The sequence below is a fragment of the Tupaia chinensis genome, unplaced genomic scaffold, assembly GCF_000334495.1.
Source record: "Tupaia chinensis unplaced genomic scaffold, TupChi_1.0 Scaffold000010_1, whole genome shotgun sequence".
Lineage (NCBI taxonomy): Eukaryota > Metazoa > Chordata > Mammalia > Scandentia > Tupaiidae > Tupaia > Tupaia belangeri.
In genome coordinates, this window is record NW_006159440.1 from 4,078,617 (window position 1) to 4,085,348 (window position 6,732).

A 6,732-nucleotide genomic window follows, 5' to 3' on the forward strand; every position below is an offset into this window, starting at 1 on the left:
GGGGGCGCCGTGGGCGGGGGGACCGGGGGGGAGCCGCGGGGGGCCGCTGGGAGCCGCTGGGAGCTTAGTGCCGAGGACCTGGCTAAGCTGAGCGAATAGAGGCTGCCGATCTGCTCTCCAAAGGAGCCCTCTCCTGCCTTGACCCAAGGCTCGGCACAAACAGCAGTGACAGAGTGACAGAGCGTAACCAGTTCACCCAGTGCACAGAACGGAGGAAGCTCAGCACCAGCAATAGTCAGAGGGCACACCAGAGCGCCCCCTGCCGGCGAGGGAGCCACACGAATGAAGAATGGGCAGGATCCAGGTCTTTGGTTTGGTTTGGTTTGGTTTGGTTTGGGAGAGGTTTTTGCTACAGGGCGTGTGCGCTTAACAGAAAGACAGAGAGAAACAGAGAGATAGAAAGCGAAAAATCACTCCCCAGCGGGGATGGCCACGTCGCAATGCCTTCTCCTCCATTCTCCTCTCCGGATCTTGGGCACACACGCACACGCGCCCGGCGTGAGTTTAAGCCCCTGGGTTCAGGACTCCCACCGGAGTCCACTACATGGGAGTTCAGCGACATAGCCATTAGGCTAACTGCTGGTCCAGGATCTAGGGATTCTTGAAAAGCCCCAAAGAAGGGGAAAGGACCTCATTAAAACAATTAATGTTAGCCTTTTTCTATTTCTTTCTTTTCTTCTGGTGGAGGATGGCATGAGAGCATCTTGCACTCAAAGCAATGTGGAGCAATTCTAAGTAACTTCCTAAATCTAAAAAAGAAGAAGAAGCACTATTATCACTATTACACTTCGTAATTGGAAAACCCTGTCCATTATTTCCACAACATTGAAATACTGAAATAATGTTATGTCATTATTATGGGTCTCTTTTCTTTTTCTTTTCAAACAAAACTTTGTGCTTTAGAGAACAGCATAAGCCTCACCCCTTGCGTCGTCTCCCCCTGCCCTTACCTTTCTTTTTTCCCATTTCTCTTCCTTCTGTCTCCTGCATTTCCATTTCTCTTTCTCTTTGCTTTCCTTTCCCTTTATCCACAGGCTAGCTGTTTCTCAGTCTCTTCCCTCTCCCTTTCTCTCAGCAGTCCCCAGCTTTCCCTGGGTATCAGGGATCAAACAGATGGAAAACAATTCCTCTGACAACCTGCTCAGGGTGGGAGAGGTGTGTTGGTCTTGGGATGACCCAAGTGCACCACATCCACTGTGCACCCCATTTCCACCTCAACCACATTGTATAATTACACAGTCACATGACAATAGGGTTCTCCTCCCATGACCTGGAGCCCACCTGGCAATGCCAGCGATGGGGAGCGGCTGCAAACATAGATGAAGCTCACCTGCTCACCCACTCTTCCCTGTGCCTTGTAGGGGGTAACAGGCCACAGACCAGCACCAGTCCACAGCCGGGGGCTGGGGAGCCCTGCTTTATTTATCTCCCTTTAACTTCTGTAACTCACACCCGTCTTTTCCCCATTTCCTCTTCTACATGTCCCACTCATCTTTCCATCTCCCTGCTTTCTCCTCACCTGCCTTGACCATTAACTGTAGTCCCTTTCTTCATCTTGCATTGACTTTTTCAAAATAGATTTTTCTCTAACTAGACTCAGCCATCTAGATCTGTATTCCCTCCATTAGTCCCAAGGGAGGCTTCAGCACTCAGACCGTCATAAGTGGGAAGTGTCCAGCGTGAGCATGTGAATGTCCTATCTCCTGGACTGTGATTCTGAAATCTGCGTATGACTGTGAAGAGAACTTTATACGTAAATGAACAGGTCCTAAACTACAGAACATTTTCATAGCTGATCTTCAGGCAAAAATAAATAAATAAAAATCAGACATGGTCACTGATAGCAGAACGGGCTCTTTGGGGCTGAATGGAAGAAGATGAGGAGAGGGAGGTCTTCAGAGTCAGTGTCTTCTGAGGCAAAACCTTAACATCTCAGTGGTATAATAAGATTCTGTATTAAAATAGCTGAAGTAGAAAAAGTATATGTAATATCCCGCCTACCTAAGTAATTACGACTCACAATTTCTTTTACTGCTGTACCTTCAAGGCCTGACCTTGTTTACCCTTGGAACTTCTGTTCTAGAGGCAGAAAGAGCTTTGTGTGGGCTGAGGAGAGACAGCAGGATTCCCGGCTTCTCACAATGGTGTTGATTTGAAAAGACAGACCAAGTACTTCTTTTTGCTCTTTTAAAACTGGCGTTATTTTCTTGAGAGGCTAATCAACCAAAATAGTAGAGTCAGTTAACTTGCACATGGTGTACTTTTTACAAATAAATGCCCAACAAGGACCTGCAAAACATTTTCTAATAGATGCACGGAGTCTCTACAAACACAAAGAAAGCTCCAGATGAACAGGGGTAATGTGAGTAGGGAGATATAAGAGAGGAAGGCTTTTACGTTCCTCTTTATTCGTTTTTTAAGACAAGGGATATTACTGTGTCTACCTCATAGCTAGCTAGGTGAGAGAATGTAGTCCGTGGTATTCTAAACATGAGAAGGACTTTCCCACGCCCAAAGGCTGCCCACTTTTGCATTCCTGATGTTCCAGACTTGAAGACGAATCCCTTTGGATTAGTTTCCTTGTCTCCTGTTAACTGAATGTACTGTGTTAGAATAGGAAATCAGGACATGGGAGTAAAGAAATAAGCTATTGTGCTAGTAGATGGCTTTCTGTATTAGCGCCATCTAATAGAAACACGACGAGAGCAACATACGTAGTTTTAACTTCAGGAGTCACATTTAAAAAGTTAAAAGAATTTGGTAAAATTAATCTTAATATAGCTTATTAAACCAACATAAAATTAAACAATTTTCATGAGCTATGATACCCTCATTTTTTTTTTTTTTTGGAGAGATTTTCGCTATAGGGCGTGTGCACCCGCCGGACAAACAGAGAGAGACATAGAAACAGAAAGCGAGAAATCACGCCCCAGGGGGGATGGTCACGCCGCAATCCCTTCTCCTCCATTCTCCTCTCGGGATCTTGGGCACGCACGCACACGCGCCCGGCGTGAGATTTAAGCCACCGGTCCGAGACGCCAACCGCGGTCGACTACGTGGGAGTCCAGCGACATAGCCATTATGCTAACTGCTGGTTCCCTGATACCCTCATTTTGTAACCTATGCCTTAACAGTCTGTTGTGTACTTGGTATATATAGCTCGACTCATTTCAGATCAGCGCGATGCCAGTGCTCGATAGCCAGGTGTGGCCGCGGTGTTGTACAGCAGCTCGGGGGCACATGTTGCCCTCCATCCTCCCCACTTTTCCCCTTAAGCACAACGTTGTACCTTCTCACTCCCTACCCAGAAAATCATTTCCATAAGTGCTGAGATGACTCAAAATTCACTGCTACCCATCAAGGGATGAATGGATTTTTAAGAATGTGCTCATATATTTTCAAATGAATATTATGCAGCCTTTAAAAGGATGAAAATTTTGACCCATATAAAATCATGGATGAACCTGGAAGATAGAGTGCTAAGTGAAATAAGCCAAACCAAAAAAATGACATATATTATCTGATTCCTCACATGAGGTGCCTGGAGTAGTCAAATTCATAGACAGTAAGGAAACACATAGATGCCAGGGGTTTGTTTTGTTTTGTTTTTAAGAATTATTTAATTATCTTTTTTTTTTTTTTTTTTGCTAAAGCACACATGTGCTCACCAGAGAGAGAGAGGGAGGGAGGGAACATGAGAAAGCGAGCTGCCAGGTCCGGGACACGAACAATGTGGGAGTCTGGCACCACCACACCACCTGTTGGTCCCTTTGCCAGGGTTCTGAGAGGGCACAATAAGGATAACAGGGTTTTGAGAGGAGGCAATGAGGTATTGTTGTAATAAATACAGAATTTCAGTTGAGGATGATGAAAAGAGTTCTAGAGATGGATGTGGAGATGGTTGCAGAGCAGTGAATGTGCTTAATGCCACTGACTATCCACTTACAGTAGTTAAAATGGGAAATTGTGTGGTACATATGTTTTACTAAATTTAAATAAAGAAGAATGAAACTTATTGCTATAAAACCTGTTTTAGTATCTAGCCTTTTAGCTTTGAATGTATTTCCTATGCTTTGGGAAGAATAGCTTCTCTATATGGCTTCATGATCATGGTTTAGGAAGTGTTATTACATTATTAATTATAAAATTACACTTTATTTTCTGCATGGTTGAACGGTAGGTGCTTTATGCAACAATTAGTGGGTTAACGTTCACTTGCAATTAGAAGAGCTGGGCCAACTGAGACCGGCAAAAATAATGGCTACAAATGATTTCTGTTATGGAGGTGAGTGTGGGCAGATGCTTGAAAAGGAAAAAATTGTTCAAGCCACTGGAAGAATTGTAATTTTAAAAATACAATACATGAAATCCCGGCTTTTGATGAGGCATAAAAATGTTTCATTATTTGTAAATAATCAAGAAGAATTGCAGTCTTTTTTGTAACACCCCCGCCAATGTGGTGCTCAGATTATTAAATGTAGGCAACTAAAAGCAGAAAGAAGGAAGCATGTTTAACTTGAAAGCCAGTTAACTAGCACATATTTAATGATGTTAAGGATAATCTAATCTTGAAATGCAAAGCTAAAAGAATCTCATGTTTAGTTATGGGGACAATGAGTTCCTGACTTTTCCATTACCTCAGGTGTCCTGTCCATTGAAGTCAGGTGATAATGGCATTTTTAAAGTTTTAATTTTTTTTTTTTATTTTTTAGAGACATGTTCTCATTCTGTGACCCAGGCTGGTGTTGAGTTTCAGATCCTCCTACCTCAGACTCCACAGGAGCTGATATTGCAAGTGCCCACCACTGTGCTTGGCTGCAATGTAATAGTGGAAAGCCCACAAATTTAGCTGCCACAGAGGCCTGTGTTCAAATCCCAGTAAGGGCATATTAACTATAAATTATTAGAAGGGCATTAAATAGACTCTCTGAATCTCCATTTACTCACTTGTAAAGTAGGTTGTATATTTACTTTTTGGAGTTGCCATGAGGATTTTAAGAATTATTTATTTAATTTAATTAATTTATTTATTTAATTTGCCTTAGGACACATGCACTCACCAGAGAAAGACAGAAAGAGAGAAAGAGAGAAAGCAGTAAAGCAAGCTACCAGATCCAGGACTCAAACCATTGCCAGCCATATGGGAATCCAACACCCTAAACACCACACCACCTGCTGGTCCCACCATGAGAATTTTGTATGAAGTGTCCGATGTTGATAAATGATCATTATTATTACTCTACTTCTAGTCCTAGTATAACTTTGAAGAGAATAAAAGCTTTGTTTCATCCTGTATTTTAACAGAATAACCAGCACTAATTAAATAATTGATTGATTGATTACTTGTAAAATGTCTCTTTCTCCCATAACACTCTGGAGTCCATGACATCAGGGAGCTTATCTGTTTTGTCAGAGTATTCCCAGATCCCTGGTGAATCATGCAAATAGATAAGAAGCCAAGGAGATGACAAAAGGCCAGGATAGCAATCACAGTTCTGAGAGAAGAGTTTCATGCTCTGCTGAATGGAGTTAGCTACAAGGAGTTCTGCAGCTCCACCTCGCTCAGTCAGTGGAGCGTGGAACTATTGGGTCACAGGAAAAGTCCTGACACAATAGTTGGGAAATGAAAGAGTATTTTTTGTTTTTCTATGCAAAATACATCATGACTTCTTGGACAACCCAATATTACGCACAGACATGTGGGTTCTGGTCACAACTGAAGCATCTCATCCTGCTACCTTCTACACATAGCTCATACTCCATGTGTGTGACTTACCAAGGTGCGCGTCTGTGCTGTCTGTCCCGGAGCCCAGCACATAACGCTCAACATTTTGTATAAATTAGCCTTATTCATGTGCCAGTGAGAATGGTATCCCAGAACTTGAACATTACAATGGTACGTCTAACTGATAGTCTATTGCTTTTTATACTGAACCATCATATAAATAACTATTTGTGGATTTGTGGTTCTTGGCATGGATGCAGTTATAGAAATAGTACTGGATCAAGTTTTGGGAAAAGTGAGTTTTAAAGCACTTTGATGTCTGTTTTGCTGTCCCTGAAATAAAGAATTTTGAATGAGTGAAGTTTAATTCCTTTCCGGATGTGCTAGTATATTAAATTTAGTTATTGTTACTTCACCCAAAAAAGAAGAAATTAGTAAAATATTTTTTAAAAAGTAAGTTATTTTTAAAGCAATGCAGTAGCTTCTGGTTACCACAGAGTTCTAGGTAGTTTATTAATATCCATCAACTTTTAATTAACAACTTACGTCAATATCTGTTTAAGATACCAGTCCTACTCACTCTCTAATATCAACTGAGAGCTCTTGGGCAAGCTCTCTATAAAGTATTTATGGATGAAGGCTACCTGGATCTGAACAAGTATTCCTTCACAGTCTCACGAATTTAGTCTTCACAAAATAGACCTGTGGGAAAGCAGAACCATAAATGCATTCACCCCACCATTCGACCCATTCTTGACTCATAAATTTAAACTTTTCACACTGATTTATTGGATGCCTCTGTCTCTATACAATATTTCCTAGTGCCAGGGGATTTAAAAATATCCCTGAGGGGCCAGCAGATAGCGTGGTGATTAAGGCACTGAACTCTCACATAGCCAACCATGGTTTAAGTCCTGGTATCTTACTTTCTCACTTTCTCTCTCACTTTCTCTCTCTCTCTCTCTCTCTCTCTCTCTCTCTCTCTCTCTTCTCTCTCTTGTTAAAAT